Genomic DNA, 18,697 nt, shown 5'->3' on the forward strand with positions numbered 1-18,697 from the left:
CCAAACTACTCTTTTGGAGCCCCTGGTTTTGTCAGCCAGGACACTCAATACATGTAATGTGGTTTGTGTGTGTGTGGGGGGCACTAATCACAAAACAGCTTAGGTTGGTAATCACACCAAGTTGCTCTTGGACCTGTCAACCTGCATATTTTGGAGGTGGTCTGTGCACGGCACAGGACAAGCGCTGGCACAGGACATATTAGAAACAAGAACAAGAGTTGATCCACCAGAGTAAGGAAGGACATTGAGGCACAGGGCAGGGCACAGGCCAGGCACATCCAGCCACAAGATTGATCCCCACCCTCATATTAGAAAAAATACAAATTTATCCACCAGAGTAAGGAAGGGCATTGAGGTACAGAGGCATTGAACAAGCCAGGACAGACCAGGCACTGGCAGACAGACACACCCAGCCATAAGACTGACCCCCCCATATTAGAAAAAATGCGAATTGATTCTCCAGAGTAAAGACAGTGAAAGAGGAGGAGCAGCAGTAGCAACAGGCTTTAGGGAGTTGGCCCATGACATTATTTTCTATGCCCAAATGGATTGTACCTCAAAAGAGAAGCTTTTAATTGAATGAAAGGCAATAAACTGTTTAAGAGGCATTCTGGAGATTATCCTTTTTTAAGAAAGTTTTAAACTGAGAATCATACTATTCCTTTGGGCCATATGTATTATTTATTAGACAGGAAAAGGAATAACATTTTATCAAAACAATGGGGTAGTAATATGTGGAATTATGCAGTTTTTTTATTCACTATCTATATGGTATTTTGTTTATTTACTTTTGTAAATGTTATGCATTAATAGATATGCACCTGTGGAAATAACAGCTGTCCACAAGTGGTTATCTGGCCTCTACATCTGGGCTTTGTGCAAAAACAAGTCAGTTAACACACAATGACTTGTCTGGCACGTCATGGCATTAAAGAAGCTTAGAAAGTGATCTAAGATCACTTTATTCACTTAAACGGTGTTGCTGTAAAACATTCAAAAACACGGAAATCTCAAGCAGGGGACCAATGTGGCCTCTCCCCGGGGTGTCAATGTCCGCCATATATAATATGGCAGTGGAAATCTGATTTAAAAGAGTTAAAGTGGTGTCACTGAAATGCCTCAATAGCAAGGCCTTCGGATACACTGAAAACCCTCCCCAAGACTCACTGTCACCTCTCTGCAGACCAGTCACAAGCGACATTGTGAGATATTTTGCCTCGCGCAAGATGGTGCTGGGCATTAAAAAAAACAAGTTTCCAAGACGGTTAATCCAAGCCCTCCTGAGAACTCTGTACTCCCCTGGCAGGTTGAATACAAGTACAATTAAAGTCAATGGAACCTAGCTTTCTAATCACAATGTGTTAAGATATAAAAAAATAAAAGTAGTAAAATAAGTAAATATAAAATGTGGTACCATTTAAAACAACTATACAGTGATGTCACCATCAGGAGGACCATCTAGTTCCAACAAAATGTAAAAAAAACTCCCAATAATATAAAAAACATGTATCTTCCCAAAAGAGTTCAAATACTCACATTTAAAATTCTCATGGGGCGTCTAGTTTAAAAAACACATGGCTTGATGGGGTAAAACGACTTGGTCGGCTTTAAAGATGTCTCAAATAGGACATGGGTGCAGATGGACCAGATATCAAAATGAAAAGAAAAAATTGCAGACCTCCCAATTGTGGCTTTTTAGTCCCCAAACAAGATATAACTTGTGTGAGTACTTGTTAATCATTTTTGTATTAATAAAATAATTTTAACTACAAAAGTGTAGTAACTTAATAAGTAGTAGTTATATAGCCGCCTGCACATCAATTAGTCAGAGTTCCTATTGACTAATTAAGCCATCAAGCAGTATGCATGAGTTTTCTTGTGATTCTGCTAGAAAATATATTTTTCACTCTTTCTTGAGAGCCATACAGTTGTAATTGTTTAATAGAAACACAGAAACATAGTAGAAACTATAAGATAAGAACCGTTTGGCCCATCCAGTCAGCCCAATTCATCTTTGCAATTCAAATTTGTATTGTGAATTGTGTTTTACAGTTGAAAGAATTCACTTTTGTCCATAAATACATTTTCAATAATTTCCAATTAAACGTTCTTCCAAATTGTGCAATAATTTGATTTTGACTCGATGGGTAAATTGCTCATCAGGTTACTATTATGGGATGATGATTGTAAGCATTTTTCTGATGAAAAGGTTGTGCTTGAAAGATTTAACAATGTCTAAAGTATTTTTTAATTTACTTTTACCTAAACTGAATGGGTATTGAAAGGTGATCGTAAGAGATAAAATCAAAATTGTGAAACGAGGTGGATAACATGAGCGGGATAATTAGAAATGCATGTAGCAAATAGATGGGCCTCTTTTTAATAAAGCTAGGTGAAATGGTATGTGGAACTCCAGTGAAGCTTTGCAGCCACTAACCCTTTCAGTATCTATCTTAGCCCTCTAGTTTGGTAAAGGTGCATCTCAAATCACATTTTCAATTAACAACGCATTCTCTTCCTGAGATTGGCTGCTTAAAATCTACAATGAAACATTATATGTGTATGATCCCATCTCATCTGAAATACCGCTTGGTTATGGAACATTTCATGTAAGTGACAGTTTGTTATGGATGGAGCTTACAATTCTTATCTCACTAGAACACACAAAGCCATCTAGAACAACTTAACTGGTTGAAACTGTAAGCAATGCTATTTTACATCTTCAGTCTGCAGTGTTGAAATTGTCAGTCTGTTATTATGTAGCTGCTTGGAAGGAGAATATTGGATCAAAATATTTTATGATGTGATGGCAATGTTCCTAGTTTAATGAAGACATAATTTAAAATGGGTGCCTTGTGATGACAATACATCCTAGACAACAGATAAATAAAGGCTGCAGGCACTCAAGAGTTCCAACCTCAGGCAGATTAATTGAAGTACAGAACAACGTTTCAACCTCACAATGAGGTCTTTCTCAAGCTCAACTACATCCTAGACAATCCTCAACAAAAATATTACAGAGAACTTTCAAGAAAATCCAAAAATATAGATAAAGACAAGTGAGTAATTGAGTTAAGAGTTAATGAGATGTAGTTGCACTGGGCCCATTTAAGTGAAAGGAAGATGTAATATATTATCCAACCACTTGGGTCATTTTCCACCCACTACCCGTATATTTTAATTTTTTCTGTGGCATTTTGTTAGACCTAAATTAAGAATTAATGGCTTACTAATCACCGCTCGATGGCCCATAAAAAACAAGTATTTCCAACAGGTTTGCACCCTTTTAGTGCCAAATTACAGTTCACCCTCTGCTTTGGATGGACCTCAACTGCCCCCTCCCCATGGTGAATAGTTAAGCTTTTTTTATAACCTGTTCTCCATCCCACAAGACAGGGAAAAAAGGAGGTGGAGAGGCACAGGATGGACAGGGGGTGGCGTACAGGAGCGACACAGTTTCTCCTGGATGGTTGTGAATGGGAGGTACATTTTATTTGAAATTTACCACCATCTCCCTGAGTAGGAGATGAGAATGAGACAGGTATATTAACCCACCTCAGCACAATGGGTATGGGAAGGCCAGATCTATAATTACCCATCATCAGTTAATAGAGGGTGTTGGCGGTGAGCTTATCCTCTTGCCCCAACAACAGAACCAAATATAATTTATAGAATCAATTCAATAAATAGATGGATACAATGATTTGTCTATGTAATAAAATCTGGTGTATATCTGGTGTATTCAGTCATGTGAGTTTTCCTGCTCACTGAAAATTTCCTTGAAACAGAAGATGACAGGACACAGCAGCCACTAAGCCAGAAAGCCTGCCGCCTTTTGAGCTTTGGGATGAGGCATGCCTCAGCTACTGTGTTGGCAATAAAAGACTAAGTACATTTATGATAACCAGAAGTGATGTCTTTAATCCCTTTTTCATAACATGCACATGGCTAGGTCATTTTGTTCTTTTTTTTCCCTTAAATGCCAACAATTTCCTGGACTCTCACTAATTGTCTAAAAGGAATAATTTCCTGCCACAGCCAGGCATACTTTGAAGACAAGAAGATGGTTAACACAGTTGGACAGTCCCAGGGTTGAGTGAGGACAGCTGCATCGTGGACATGTTGCGCTACAGCCTTTCCGTTAAACCAGACATTGCCAACAAGTGAGCCTGGTTATTAGAACAATTGAAACAGGGCTAAGCTGTCCTATGCGTGAGTGTGCTAATGAGGCCTAGATGTAATGCCAAGCCAACAATCTCAAGCTGAATGTGCACATGACTGAATCAAGAATGTGGCAGGCTTTTCATAAATAACAACAAGCTTATATTTTAACATGTGTCTGATTAAGGAATGCCGCACTTGGATTACTCATTCATCACCAAAGTGCTACTGATTTGACAGTGGAAGACTTTTGCAGTGAAGCTATCAGAGCTACACGCAGCTGTAAAAGCTTTTTGGATTTGATCATCTGTAGCCTAATGAATGCTTTAGAAAAGCATTTAAATTGTTCCTTGGTCCATCTATGTTTGCTTGGGGCCTATACTATGGCAGGCATGGCATACTTTAATCTGACTGCCTAAAACATGAGCCACACAATGACCTACCTAATAGCCACAATTAGGATACAGAGTGGAAATCCAGTTGTATTTTTTTATGGCACCCATATAGCCATATGTGAAATTTCACATAAACATAGCATCAGTAAGTGTACAGGGTCTTAAATTTAAAGCAGACAATGAGGGAAGTGTACTTTCGTAAACTGAAACTTGGGCTGATTGTATTCTTTAACAGAAGAATCTTGGGGGGGGGGGGCATATAGGAATATAAGCATTCTCAGAACATTGCCAACCATGTCTTTATTTAGTTAATTGTCTGTTACAGCAAGTGTGTGTGGTGACTAAAAAAGGGTAGTCAGATACAGATTAACCACTTACAATGGACACCCTGGACTTTAGACCCATTAATATTATTATAGTACAGTGAACTCAGTGTCATGTTCAAGAAACCAGTTTGAGATGATGTGAGCTTTGTGACATGGTGCATTATCCCGCTAGAAGTAGCCATCAAAAGTCCTCACAAGCTATATGCCAGCTCTTCTTCTCCCTCAACGTCCTCACAAGCTATATCTGTCGGGAAATGAAGCCATAACCTGCGCTCAGACTCAACATGTTGGGCCTGAGAAAACACAGCCAGCAGCCCCAGCCTAGCAGTCCGTCCAGGGGTAGAGCTGACGTTAGGGACTGCAATATCCTCTGTCACTCCAATGTTTCTACTGGTGCTTCAGTTACCTAGGACCTGGGTGCCAGGGGGCCACTGATGATGCTCTAGTTCTGAATGAAAAGGGGCTATAGTTGCTGTAAAGGGTTCACCAAGAGAGCTGTAGTAACTCCCAGAGATCACCCACATGTATCCTCCTGTTGTCCCCGGAATAACTTCCAGCACCAGCCAGCATGCACACCTTGGAACCCTGCAATGTGTACCCAATAAGTAGACACAACTACCTTGAATTGAGTACAGCGAGAATTAACATTTAATTATTGTAAAACATAGTCTCATATATCCACAGAATTGCATTAACATAGATAAACAGATACAAATATACAACCCAACATTTAATTCTTCTGGCAGCAATCGTATTGATTGGATTGGTTACACAATGGAGTTCCTACCTGTGCTATCTTTATTTGGCCATCTCTGAGTGCCTTGGGGGCCCTGCATAACAGGTCATTCTGTCACAGTTGCCGAATATGCTGCTACTATATTAACCCCTTAAGGACAATGGCCGGTCCCTAAACCCATTGAAAACAATGCATTTTGAGCCCGTACATGTACAGGCTTTGTCATTAAGGGGTTCAAGTTCCAATTCTCAACAAATTTGTTAGACTCATTAACTAAAAAATGCATTATGAAAGGCCTAATTTGTTTCACAAAATTGGTTGAGTTGACCCTGCATAATGCATAAGTATTTCAGTGGGATTTCATTTGAAGCTATTACTGTGCCTTATGCAGGGTGACTTTTGATCTGCTTGAAATATCAGCTTTCTGGGATCCGCTCTTCATAATGCCATGTTGAGTTGCCATTATAAAACACATAATAAACTGTGTTATGATCTGAAACTGTTTAGTGAAAACTTTAGATTTAAGATTTCTACAGTGGTGCTGAAAATGATGGTGCTACTTAAAACAACAAATCATTAAGTGCTGTATTTTTGACAAAGTACATAGCCTTTATTCTTTTGTGTACTTTTCTTTGTGATTTGGCTTTTAGCCCGGGTATCGTTTGCTTACCATGATCCTATGTGTAAAAATAAGGTTTTTCTTCTGACTCAGCAACTGCAAAGCTATTTAGCATTGTTCACTCGATGCTCTCGGGACCTGATCCTTTTATATTTGTAAGTTTACACTTGGTTATGATTTATTTGTCTTATAATCAGGTGGTGGTTTTGGTAAACTGATACTGGCTCATGCTGTGTGAGAACGAGATTAAGATATATGCCCTATATTCAATTAGCATATAGTCCAAGGGAATGAAAACCCAATACTTTTTACAGTCAAGGTGGGTGCTTCATCAGTCCTATATGGTATTGTAAGGGAGCACGCACAGTGCTGGACTTTCACAATGACAGTTAAGACTAATTATATTTGAGCAAACATATGAGCAGGTGCATAACACCTGAAACCAGGTTTATATGGTAAGAGTTGAACATGCCACAGAGATTAAATAAAGTGTAATATAAGGAGAAAAAAAGAACACTATTTACTAAAGGGGAAGGCCCATTTGTTGTATGAATTCAAATTCTACTACATTAATTCTAGAATACTACATATAAAATGAAGTATTGTGAATGCCGCAAATAAAAATATCAACGAAATCAGTATTCAATATTTAAATATAGAAAGTCACGTTAACAAACAGCATGTCGGAGTATTCATTGAAAAGGGACACTTTTCTTGTCATGATCATGAGTTGCCCAAACCACATATTCCCAAGCCAAATTAGTTTTCAGAGCCTTTATAAACAAGAAGGTTTAGTCGTATTTCCCTGCTCAACATCGGGGTCTATGTGCAAAGCCAAGCTTAAAAATGGGTAGGGGTCTCATTCCAGGCGCCTTCTTACCATACCTTAGGACACCCATGGTGCTCCATTATTGTTTAATATGACTATCCTATAATATATTTATATACATGGACCCTGAAAGCAATTATTGAATTAAAAAAGGGTAACTGAACCCAACAATATTATGTGACCTACTTGACTTTGGATTAAACCAGGCAATTGTGTGCCAGCTGTCCTAACAAAACATTACGAAATTAATAAACAAATAAATCAAACAATCTAATATGACTCTAGTTGGCCCATGATACAAAGGACAAATCGGTACGCTTTTGGAGTAATAAGTTAATGACCCAAATTCAGAGCACAAAATCATTTTAATGAGCAGCGTTGCATAGTCAATTGTGCTTGTTTCTTGGGCAAGTCAAGCCGTTATAAGTACAACATGTCCAATGGTTGGCATCACTAGCACACTCTGATTCTAGAAAACATTTTTAATTTCCAGAAAGCTGAGGACATGTTCTACTATTGTGACATCATCACCAAACTGAATGTCCCATTTTCCAGAGGATCATTTCTAGGTTTTCCTAAAAAAAAAAAAACAGCAGAGTGCAGAGAAAGAGTTGGGTGGGTAACAGGAACATAGTGGACAGGGTCAGAAAGAGATAGAAAAGTAAGGATTTAAAGTGAGTAAAGGCAGAGTAATGTGTGGATGAACTTAAACCAATAGTCAGATTAATTAATAATAAAGTATGTAAACAGGTACTTAACAGGACAAAATATTTGCACTGGATCTAAGTCTGCCTTTCAGGGTCCCAATTTCATTAAACGATGTGTTCATATGACATGTTTAGTATAACAATATATAACAATGCATGTCCTCACAACACATGCTATTTTCAATTAAAAATCACTGCTTGTCAAATGACATCAACGCAAACATCCTTGTAAAAATAAGTAATTGAATAATAAAGTTCAACAGAGCTAAAGGAGCCAGATTGCCTTGATAGGAACAGAAACTCATAGAAGGCAAATACAAACTTTATAGATATATTTAAAATCCCTCACACAATTGTTTTGCATACATATGTGGGCAGTGTTATATATATATAATATACAGAAAAGGAAACAATTATTTGATCCCCTGCTGGTTTTGCACGTTTGCCCACTGACAAAGACATGATCAGTCTATAATTTTAATGGTAACTTTATCCGAACAGTGAGAGACAGAATAACAACAAAAAAATCCAGAATAACAAATTTCAAATAAGTTATAAATTGCTTTGCATTTGCAAAACATGACTTTAGTACCCTTGTTGGCAATCACAGAGGTCAGACGTTTCTTGTAGTTGGCCACCAGGTTTGCACACATCTCAGGAGGGATTTTGTCCCGCTCCTCTTTGCAGATCCTCTCCAAGTCATTCAGGCTTTTTCTTTTTTTCCTAAATTAATATTGAAATTTTAGGGGGTCGTCTTATAATTGAGCAAATAGGGTAAATTGTCATTTTTTTCTGAAGGTTTCAAGAAGATTTGCACAAAATTATAGACTAGAATTATTACAAATTAAACAAAATCTGATGTTATTATAGAATTAATAATTATATAATAATCACAGCCAGTGTTTCCATTATTATTGCATGTTAATCTGTATGCTACGTGTGAGAATTACAAATGTAAAATGATATGGGGGTTTTGTTACCATCTTCATTTGTTCTGTTTTCGTGCCAGAACAATATTGAATGTATTATGATTTTGAAATACTCAAAATGACAGCATCATGTTTAGGATCAGCTCTTCCCAACCGATGGCCACTTTGCAGGCGAAAAAGGTAAAGGGTTGTATTGTAAAGTATCTGCAATCCCATTGTCCATTGTCACACTTTGTAACAAGCTTGGGACGTCCTCAATGCCTGGGCTACAAAGAATATGTCGTGCAATGAAAGCAAGTTATTCAAACAATACAACATGAGAAGCGTCAGGCAAGAAAACTCTCCATACAAGAGGCCAGAGACTGAAAAATCTCAAACGACAAACATGCATTGATGAAAAACAAGCCACGAACAACCGCCAAGCCATATAACAGCCTCAGAGAACCGACTATCTGGGCTAAATATTTTTTTCTACATACAAGAAAACATTTTTGTATAAACATGTTTGTATATAAAAGGGTAACCCCCAAAGCTTGAACCATACCTTTAGTTTTTGCTTTTCTTTGTCAATCAGTGTAATTGGTTTTCAGATATTAAATTGTAAAAAATAAAATTAAAAATTCTAATCTAAATTAATTAAATGCACACCAAACAGGTCTAAAGAGGGAAAACGTGTTGTTAAGTTGTCAACTGCTATCTAAATACCTAATAGCAAATTATATCGGATGTCTACTGTGTTCAAATGTGGAATTAGCAATTAGTTATATCCTATTGGCAAGCATTGAAAAGTTGAGCTGTATGTTACACTAGGAGGGAAAGATAGAAAGAACCTTGTCTATGAATAGGATGGGATTGGGCTATTAACATTTCAAAGGCCAACATGTGTGATTAACATTTAGAAATTCTATAGGTAGTACCCGCTAGACAGATGCTTCATTATATCTAGCGATTGTTGGAGAGAATGTGGACAAAAGGAAACCATGGTGATGTCCACACATATCAAAATTTTGGAGTATAATATCCCTACTTCTTTCTTGGTCCTCAAAAACATGTAAGGCTTGACCCGGGTGTAAGCCTGTTCTATGTTTATCTAGATTATTTCCCAAAGAAAGTTACATTTATGAGTTATACAGGATTGCAGGCACTAGGAGGACCACCAGCGTACTTTTCTGCAGCATATTCATGGATTGGAAGAACTGTCCTTAATGCTTAAAACACATTGGAAACACAAATAAATTAGGCATTATTTTTTAAGCATTTTAAACTCTATGAATTGTTGAGGAATGAACGTTTCTCTTCTAACCCTATAAACACAGTGTAAACATATCTCTGTGTGGAACAATACAAGGAATGTTAAATAGCTTGGCCTGGAATCCTAATCTCTTGCTCAGATTATTTTCTTAATTTGAGAAGGGTTTCAGTATTGGAATTCAAAATTGTGATCCTCTGTGCTATGGATGGCAGATAAATAGGACTTAATACAGTAGCTAAAATTGCTAAAATAAAAAAAAACTGCAGGATTGCATAAAAAAAGAGTCAAATATTATTAAAGTCTTTTGGGTCTAGTCATAACAAACTTGAGTGGTTAACTCAACTGAGCAGAGTTGCATGCCCTTACAGGTTAACTCTCGCAAAACAATTTACAGATTCAGTAATCTACAGCACAAGCGATAAAATAAAATGTACGAGTTAAGGGTGAGGGCATACAAGTCCCCCATGTGTGTGCAATGGGTTCGGGGTAGTTAAAGAAACAAGGGGATATTGTCCTATATACTTCCCTGCTAGTGGTAATTGAGATATATTATAAAACCCTGTTGGCGGTAAAAGTAAAAAAGGTACCTGTGGTATCCTTGGCTACGATTTGCAAAGTTATCATTTAACCCCCTCATTCCCATGATGTCTGAGGGTGTGTGGGTAGGACAATATACCTCCAGATTTTCGCTGTTTGCTTATAAAACATTTCTCTCTCTCTCTCTCTCTCTCTATATATATATATACAGTATCTCACAAAAGTGAGTACACCCCTCACATTTCCGTAAATATTTTATTATATCTTTTCATGTGACAACACTGAAGAAATGATGCTCTGCTACAATGTAAAGTAGTGAGTGTACAGCCTATATAACAGTGTCAATTTACTGTCACCTCAAAATAACTCAACACACAGCCATTAATGACTAAACCTTGGCAACAAAAGTGAGTGCACCCCTAAGTGGAAATGTCCAAATTGGGCCTAATTAGCCATTTCCCCTCCCCTGTGTCATGTGACTCGTTAGTGTTACAAGGTCTCAGGTGTGAATGGGGTGCAGGTGTGTTAAATTTGGTGTTATTGCTCTCACACTCTCTCATACTGGTCTCTGGAAGTTCGTCATGGCACCTCATCGCAAAGAACTTTTTGAGGATCTGAAAAAAGAATTGTTGCTCTACATAAAGATGGCCTAGGCTATAGGAAGATTGCCAAGACCCTGAAACTGAGCTGCAGCACGGTGGGCAAGACCATACATTGGTTTCACAGGGCAGGTTCCACTCAGAACACGCCTCGCCATGGTCGACCAGAGAAGCTGAGTGCACCTGCTCAGCGTCATATCAAGAGGTTGTCTTTGGGAAATAGACGTATGAGTGCTGCCAGCATTGCTGCAGAGGTTGAAGGGGTGGGGGGCAGCCTGTCAGACCATATGCTGCGCCCTGTGTCAAATTGGTCTGCATGGCCGTCATCCCAGAAGGAAGGAAGATAAACTTATTTGGTTCAGATGGTGTCAAGCGTGTGTGGTGGCACCCAGGTGAGGAGTACAAAGACAAGTGTGTCTTGCCTACAGTCAAGCATGGCGGTGGGAGTGTCATGGTCTGGGTTTGCATGAGTGCTGCCGGCACTGGGGAGCTACAGTTCATTGAGGGAACCATGAATGCCAACATGTACTGTGACATACTGACGCAGATCATGATCCCCTCCCTTCGGAGATTGGGCCGCATCTGTGGGGCATCCTCAAACGGAAGGTGGGGGAGCTCAAGGTCTCTAACATCCATCAAAGGCCCTGTTTGGCCGAAACGTTACTTTTGTTCGCTCTCGCTTAATAAAGTGTCCTAGAGACTGGAAGCTGTTTGGAGTGCTGGGATTCCTTTTCTTTGTTTGTCTAACATCCATCAAGGCAGAGTGGACAGACGATAGATAGACAGAGAGCAAGGTAGATAGATCAACAGTAAATAAGGGAAGTGTCTTAAAATGATACCAATGGCAGCATTTACACCCTGGCTGGGCTGAAAGATGCCATTTTTAAAAGATACATGAGTACAGAGAGAGAAAGACTTTGTCTTATACAGTATTTAATTAGATATGTTTTTGCAATGCCTGATGCTGGCATATCTGATGGAATGAATATGGCTTTACCAAATCTAATGTGACTATAAATCATCATAATGTTAAATTTGTCTGTTGTGGGCTCCTTCTCTATCGTTGTAATATGCTATTCCCGCCACTAGATGGCAATACCTTACAATGCCTTATGTAAAATGTCATAAATGCAAACAATTTTTACCATAATGCTGTTTTGAGTATAGATTATTGATGGCATATAGTGTATGACTAAGACATGTTAATCACTAATTAATTAATGGTTCTGTGCAAGAAAAGCTGTTGAAAACTGAAGAAGCATATTGTTTTGTGTGCTGTGCAGACAAGGGACAATCATTTTTGTTCATTTCTGGAGGATATGGAGAGCTAATGTGGCATTGGTATTACAGAGTATTATGTGACGTGTGTGAAATAATTCCTGAAACCTTGAATAAAGTCTTGTGGAAGGGAGACTAATTGAGAATGAATTGATGTCAGTAAATGTAATAAAATTTAATGATGTGACGTGATGGACAAAATTCAGATTAATGAGGGATTTGATGTAGTTGATCAAAGGAGTGGAACAAAAGTAGGCAGTGTGCATAACTAGACCCCAGTGTCTGTAACAAGCAGGTTTGCCATTTTTACACATTTTTATGCGGCAGCTGCTCTAGGCCCAGACTTACCTTATGTTTACACAGTAGCCATCTCTTGGGCCTCCATAACAATAACCATAACCTCCTAATGCTTCCCCCCCTCACACCCTGTGTGCTTCCTGCTGTTGAAGACCCCCCAATATATAATTTGCTGTCCCCATGTCAGACTGGTGTTAGTGTGCATGAGTGTGTGTCAGTGTATAGTGTTAGCGTGTACCGGATGGGAGCGCAGAACATGTGAGAAACAAAAATAAATAGAAACACAATCATGTAATATTGCAAAAGATATAAAGTGTGAGTAAAGGTTAAGAATTGCACTCGCAAAGCCTCCATGGTAAATGAGCCCATCAAAATCATGTAGAAAACATCTTCTTTTAATAATTACTATAAAAACATAATGGCATATTTGTTACAAAGCTGAAGTCAAATATACTTTCATATTTCATCAAAAGTATGTTTCTTTTGGGGGTTATTAGTGATAGATAATATACTTAGTAATCACACTTGGGAGTGAAAACTTTAATAATTTGATCTAAAGTAGTTCCCCCTTATTATTTTAATATTCCTGCATTTCTTCTTTTGCTGTTCCTAAAAACATGAACAAATAATGGTGATTGCGCTGAAATAATATATTCATGAGTGTATGTATATGCATGAAGTGCTTTGTTTACATGAACAAGTACAGTAGCATTATGCCTGGAGGTAATTTGCTATGATAATATTTTTCCTACATATGTATTTACATTTTATTCAGTCCTTTCATTATGTTTTTATGCCTCCCAAAAAAGTAACATTATCAGTTTATTCTTGTCAAATTAAGGTGGATCAGTAGATATTACTGAACTTGACCATCGGTTAGGTCTTTCACTTAATGCTTACTGAGCTTGGGTGCACCACATGTAATAATTTATATTAAACTTGTCAGTCAGTGACAAAAATAGAGATTGTGTTTACCTATAAATATAGTATATTGGTAAACTAGAGGTTGGCTAAAACCCCTAGTACAGAAGCTTCATTAACTACATTGTCAAAGGTCCATCTTTAATTCTAAATGTCAATGGTACCTCCTCATAGCTGAATAAAAGCTGATGGTAAGATAAAAAGCTGTGTTTCTTACCATTAAGCTTAGTTTAGTCTATGAATTGACAATGGATATTGCCAATAAAACTCATATTAGAATGCTGTCCATTTATCCACTATGTGACAAAAGTATTGGGACACCTGACCATTACACCAACAGGGACTTTTATGACATTGCATTCTAAATACATAGACATTAACATGTAGTTGCCCCCCCCCCCTTCAGCTATAACAGCTTCCACTCTTCTGGGAAGGCTTTCTATAAGATTTTGGAGTGTTTCTGAGGCAAACATTGCATTGTCCAAAATGTCTTGGTTTGACTCCTTCAGCATAACTTTATGTGAACAGTGTGGGAAGCAAGGTCCATAAAGACATGGTTGGGTTTGTTTGGTGTGGAAGAACTTGACTGGCCCACACAAAGCCCTGACCTCAACCCAGTCAAACACCATTGGAATGAACTGGAATGGAGATTGCGAGCCAGGGCTTCTCGTTCAACATCAGTGCCTGACCTTACAAATTCTCTACTGCATGAATGGGCAAAAGTTTCCACAGAAACACTCCAAAATCTTGTGGAAAGCCTTCACAGAAGAGTGGAAGCTGTTATAGCTGCAAAGGGGGACCAAATACATATTTATAATCCATCTATTTAGAATGCAATGTTATAAAACTCCCTGTTGGTGCAATGGTCAGCTGTCCCAATATTGTTGTCCAAAAAGTGTATATAAACTTATATACAAAAGAGCATCTTACCAAAAGACAAAAAAAAGTATTCTACTTTACATTAAAAATATTATGGGATAGCAGGAAACAGAGCAGAATACCAAAAACAAAACAGAGTGTGTTTGTGGGTCACCTATGCAATATTCTGTATATGAACTCTTTCATTCATATAAAAGAGAATGTCTTTCTCTTCTAGGTACAATTGCCCTCTAGTTTGCATATTTTACAGTATTGTTTTGTCAGTAAATAAAATGATTCCAGATAAAGATTTAATTAAAAATGGAGGTCCCTTTCCTAAATGTTAACATTTGTCCCATTCTCAGCTATTCCTTTAGGGTAAATCAAGGAAGCATTAATTGTCAATTTTTTCATTTAGAGGTCAGGTTAAGAGAATAAAGAATGTTTAATCTTACATATTTACTATGTTGGAGTGTTATTTATATTAGACTCATCTTTCACTGAATAATAATAATACATATGTAAACAAAATACACGATGAGATTCACTGACCTTTATCAGAGGTTGCTAGGGAGGGTGACATTCACCTCCTGCAGAGCTCAGCATGGGTCCACCTGCGAGAACATCTCCCTAAATGCAGGCTACATAGGACAAGATCACCCTGTTGAATGCACTCAACCAGAATCTTGGGAAACAAAGCACTGTTACTTATAGTACTATTCCTTTTCTCAAACTAAATGTAAATGGCTCAAAGCTTGAGAGGGTGGCCCTATTTATATTAATATGCATTAACATGTCCACAGAGTATTTTGCCATCTTCTATCCTGAACAAATAACTTTGCTATGGGGACTGTGTAAGTTAGCTACAACCCTTCATTGTTTATATGGGCTGGTTACAAGGGAGATCCCAACTGGGCCATGGAGCAGTGGCACACTGGGTAGCTGGATGGCCTAATAGGGTCATCTGCCCCAATTTGTGCAGCTGCCGCATCATTGGAAATGCCTTGTATCCTTGTGACAATAATGTTGAGTGTTGAGTGTAGGCTACTTGGGTAGGGCAGGTGGGTGGCCATGCCTCCCAGTGACTTCCAGGACTGGTCCCACCCTTCCCCACATCTTGCCACACTCTCAACACAGGTGTCCCCATTTTAACACCTGAAAAGTTAGACTCAATAGCAGAAACAAAGCAGACCAGACTTTAGGTGTCATGGCTGGAAGTGTTTTAGATCAGTGTAGCAGTAGTACTCCAGTGTGCTTTTCATAGAGATGTGCCCATCTATTTTTTTTCAGTCCATCTATTATGCCTAACCTACCCATGTTTAAATACCCTCACTGTTTTAACTTCTGCTACTTATGCTGGGAGGCTGTTTCACATATCTACACCCTCTAATTTAAGTAAAGCATTGTTTTAAACCCTTGAGAGGCCTCCAGATAATTTTAAAAAAAATTGTTTATTACAATTGACTTGTTACTTCTTCTGGCCGTCGAACCTCCAGTGTTGATGGTCTACTACCACATATGAACCACATGATATTGGATCTTTTGAGAAGTCATGGTAATTCCAACAGGAATCCAGAACTATGGTCCTGTAACGTATCTGTTCCTCTTTCTTCCTCATCGAACACCATAAACAGATGAGTAAAGGAGAGCTTTAGTTTTTTTTGAAACCGACAGTGGTCAATGGCTCTAGAGAGGCTTTCCTTAGCTTTCATTTATATAAAATATAATACTATAAATAAGCAGTAAGACAGTAAAACTTATCTAAATAGCTAACAAAAAGATATATTACAAGTAGTGATGGGGTTACATAGGTTTGCCAATTCCACCCCTACGTGCAAAGCAGAACGAGTGTCGTTGATGTGCCTGGCAGTGAGTTCTCAGCTCTATCAGTGAGACTTGAGTCTATGTGTTCTGTGCAGTTCTCGCTCAGTGTTATGCAATGGAAAAAACACAGTTAGTCACTTGTGACAATGCCTGTACTTGACAGTTACAGATAACCACAGCAGACAAAATAGGAGCAGCGTGCGTGTATTAAGCTCCTGTGTTTGCAGCACCTGTTAATGAAGCTCAGGTGGAATTCATGGAATGAACTGTTTGTGAACAGAGTGACCGCTGAACAAAAGGTTCCCATAAGAAATAAAAAAGGGAGTGTTCTTAGGTATACCAGAAGCTAAAGCATTACATTAATCTTTGTGTAGCAAACGCCGATATCAATATTACACTTATTGTGGATAAATGTGTTGTTTGTTACAATAGAAATGCTTGACAGCGGTTAGTAACACACACACAGAAAAAATGTGTCGCACCTAATGTTTCTTAGAACATAACTACTAGGTTTTTTAACGATTATTGTCACGTCAAAGTAGCTTAGTTAATAGGGATAACTATTTGAATCTGTGTGGTTCCATTATCTAAGGGCATGCAAAATTGGACTGATGATAACTGGTGGCCTTGGCATTTTAGTGCGAATAATGGCTGGATATGTGTGGCCAGGCATATTCAGTCGCTGGCTACACGCTGCAGTACTGGATCCGCTACTTGAGTGGCAGACTGGGTGAGTGTGTGGCACTGTTAACCAGTGGTCCACTGGGCATTTGCCTGTCTGCCAAGTGGCCAGTCAAGGCCTGATGGAATGCATTGATCAGTACTTTCGTTTGAGTCCTTATGTTCGCAACCCTGGGTATACTAAGGAAGATTAGGATGCTCCTTTTTCCCCAAAGTTATAAATTGTAATACAGTATATTTAAATATACTTAAATAAAAGAAAATATTTATCTTTTTTATCATAAAATACAAGACATTGACGAAAATCTGTTCGAATTATGCCCTTTATGTGAAAACCTGGAGGCTGCTATTTTTGTCATTCATGTATTACTGTTTTTACAATAAAATACTTTCCTCCATCGACTTTTATTAGTCAGAATATTTGGCTGAATAATTAAGACTGAGGCATTCTCTTGTTTACCACAAGAGCGTATGATTAAAGTAGTTTGGGCTAAGATAACATAGTGGGAACACACTAGTTGTCGGAAAATATTAAATTGAGCAAAAACTAGAACTTTAAAAAAATACATGAAAACATTGTATCTGATACCAGTAATAAAAAATTATGGATTACTGTTAGTAATGTAAAGATTTCTAACATTGCATTTATGCCTTTTATACTATGACTTTTAACAGTTGCGTTTAAATGTCTCTTTTCACTCCCCAAATATGTACACATTGAGATCCTTTACTCAAAACACTTTGTGTCTTCATTTTGAAGCTCATCTTTGTGGTTAGATTTGTGTTGCATCATAACCACAGTTAATTTTAGAAGCTAATCAAAGCCAGTATCCAAACAATAATGGAATGCTTGCTTATTATTGCTCACCCTAAAAGAACACATAAACAGTAATCAGTTCTGTGCACGGCAAGCACAAGATAAGAAGATTCTGTTACTAGGTTATAGTTTAAACTTTACGATACCATTATAATCATACATGAGAACTGGACCTACTCAATAAAACATGCTGACAAAAGTCTGTAACGCAGGAGTGCCACGGTAAGCGAATCAGCCAATATTTCTGTTTATTAGAATGCTGAAACGAGGCAAGAATTAAGTCTCACACTATGGATGATAGTACCAGTTCTTGCACCCAAAATGTGTTATTATTGCATCTCTACTTTGAGATGGTTTCTCATTTATTCTCCAGGAAATATTAAGAAATGGGGATCGCTGTATGTGGAAATACTGTGTTATTGCACTAAAATTTACCTTTAAGGACAAACTTTAAACCTTCCTTTATCAAGACCAAAGTAATACTTAGAGGAAGGTTGATTGTTTTAAGCATATCATAAAATGCTAAAGAGTCTTGTCTTCCATCCCACTGTCATGCAGGGCCATGTATGTCATTCATGCAGTAAATACTCACTGGTGTTGACTCTTCATAATGTAAGTCAGTAACATAAGCTAAGATATCATAGATAACTAGGATTAGGCCTAGGGTGACAGTATGAAGATAGTACCATTGGGTAAAGAGCTCCATGGATCTCTGCTGCTCAATCAGCTGATTGAGATCTCCATCATAAATGGCCTTTTTACAGTACAGAGGTCTAGTAGCACAGCTTCTCAAGTATCTCTTGATACTTGAGAAAGGAGTGCCATGAATCCTTTTGAGAAGAGCTCTTGTATACTATGTCTAGGATATTATATCTTCTCAGTACAGAGGATACAGAAAGAATGCCATCGGGTAGGTCATAGGGCACTGTTC

At 38.1% G+C, this 18,697-nt stretch overlaps 1 protein-coding gene across 1 annotated transcript in view; it reads left to right on the top strand.

Annotated features, from left to right (window-relative positions):
• The window catches only part of SHROOM3 (shroom family member 3), a 130,374-nt gene that overhangs the window by 7,436 nt on the left and 104,241 nt on the right, over nt 1–18,697 (top strand). The window lies entirely within an intron of this gene.

Source organism: Spea bombifrons, chromosome 1 (assembly GCF_027358695.1).
Source record: "Spea bombifrons isolate aSpeBom1 chromosome 1, aSpeBom1.2.pri, whole genome shotgun sequence".
NCBI classification, from domain to species: Eukaryota; Metazoa; Chordata; class Amphibia; order Anura; family Pelobatidae; genus Spea; species Spea bombifrons.